General features: G+C 32.4%; 1 long non-coding RNA gene across 1 annotated transcript; it reads left to right on the forward strand.

Annotated features, from left to right (window-relative positions):
- The first annotated feature begins 846 nt into the window (after positions 1-846).
- LOC145105937 (uncharacterized) lies at positions 847-1,666 on the forward strand. The gene is made up of 3 exons (XR_013707445.1): positions 847-936; positions 1,182-1,253; positions 1,574-1,666. It is a non-coding gene; the product is annotated as an uncharacterized LOC145105937 (long non-coding RNA).
- The last annotated feature ends 380 nt before the right edge of the window (positions 1,667-2,046 follow it).

Consider the following 2,046-nt stretch of genomic DNA (forward strand, 5'->3'; position numbering starts at 1 on the left):
TGTTCGTGCTCTTTTGCATCCAAGACTAAGGCTTCAAGACTTTTTACAAATATATAATGTGTCACAATAATTTGTTACTGCAACAGATAGAGTAAACAACAATTTGTTTGATTAATAATAATATTATTGTTGTTGTGTCTTTCTTCAGTGGGTTAATCCTGTTGAAGATGTTATCAAAGTACATTGATATGAATGTTGTTTTGCCAGCACTTTCATCTGAAGTATATTTTTTTGTTGTTATGGGCCTCAAAGCCACAGAAGATGGCATGTATCTTCTAAGTGCAGGTTTTTTCTTTTCAAAATTGGTTAAATGCAAGAATAGCATTGATATGTTTATTTCAGTTCTTCCTATTACATCAATGTACTTTGATGAGAAAAATATTGTCTTGTTTCTTATTTTGTGCAATGTGTTTTAGGGTCTAATTCAAGGTTAAGATTGTGGGACATTGAGTTTGGGTGCAATACACTTGTGCACTTTGAGATTACGCGATTGCAAACTACTAAACCCATACAGTTGGTTGTCACTTAGGATTCTGCCCTTGTCTTTGTTCCATGCATGACATCTCTCAAAGTACATCACTTTAACACCAATTTCTTACACAAAAAAAATTGATAACATTTTCTCCCACCCCACCCAAAATGTTGGGATGGATACTTTTTCTCACACTATATCTGTTGTCAGTACAAAAAGACGTAAATGCCCTCCTTATCCTTGTCATCAGAAATAGCCCTATAATTATAAAGCTTCCCATGTAACAAATGCAGCCTTAAGTTTCTTGAAGAGTAGTCAATTTGAGTATATTTTTTTCATTTGTAAATAATTTTTATGTCTGGATGCTTTTATAGGCATTTGATGTGTGGTCAGGGAAGACTAATATGACACTTCAAGGACACTATGAGTATGTAAATTGTTGTTGCTATAATGCCCATGATCAGGTATTTCTCTCTCTCCTCTCTCTGACTATTATGTGGATGCCACGTCAGCAGGCAAGATTGTCTATTGAAAAGTAGCACGAGATTGTCTATTCAAGTATTTGTTTATAGAATGTGACGTTTGTTTTGTTGCTCGTGTAAATTGAAATACTTTTCATTCAACTAGTAAGTAATGAAAAAGAAAGGCCAAGTATTTTAGATGTGATTTTTTATTTATTAAAATGTTAATATGTGTGGTCTCTTTACAGGAACTATTCACAGGTGGTAATGACAGATAAATCCTTATCTGGTCTCCTCCAAAGTTGATTTCTCAAGATGTGGTATGCCACTTATACCCCCCCCCCCCTCCCTCCTTTGGTATGATGGAATCAAGAAAGGAATGGTTTATTCCATTGGAATGAAGAACACATTCTTGTTTGTTCTATGGAATTGAATTGGAACGTGATTCCTTCCATTTTGTTAGCTTTCATTTGCCAGAGGGTGTTTTTTTTCACTCAATGCAATGAAAAATTTCATGATATTATTAAATTATAATTTATTTTTGTAATTTTAATGATGAAATTTTTAACGAATCATGATTTAAGTTAAACTACAATTTAATGCCCGATTCCATTCCCTTGCTCTGTTTCATGACACTCAGGATGAATGGGATGGAAGAACAGGGAAGCCTCCTATACTTGATGGGGATAACTGGAGTGACTTACTAATCTTGTATATACATTATACAATTAAGTGTGTTGGCTTTTCATGTATTTGTTTAAAATTGTAAAATAGGTGACTCAGTACACAAAAGACACTTAATTTGTTAAACTTTCCTCTTTTATATATATATATATATATATATATATATATATATATATATATATATATATATATATATATAATTTTATTGTATAGTTGGTGGCATAACAATTTTTTCCTAAAATAGCAACTCCTCATACGCGAAATATTAATTAATGGGATGGAAGAACAGGGAAGCCTCCTCTACTTGATGAGGATAACTGGAGTGACTTACTAATCTTGTATATACATTATACAATTAAGTGTGTTGGCTTTTCATGTATTTGTTTAAAATTGTAAAATGGGTGACTCAGTACACAAAAGACACTTAAT

This window comes from Lactuca virosa, chromosome 4 (genome assembly GCF_052849685.1).
Source record: "Lactuca virosa cultivar CGN04683 chromosome 4, Lactuca_virosa_CGN04683_v6, whole genome shotgun sequence".
Classification (NCBI taxonomy): domain Eukaryota; kingdom Viridiplantae; phylum Streptophyta; class Magnoliopsida; order Asterales; family Asteraceae; genus Lactuca; species Lactuca virosa.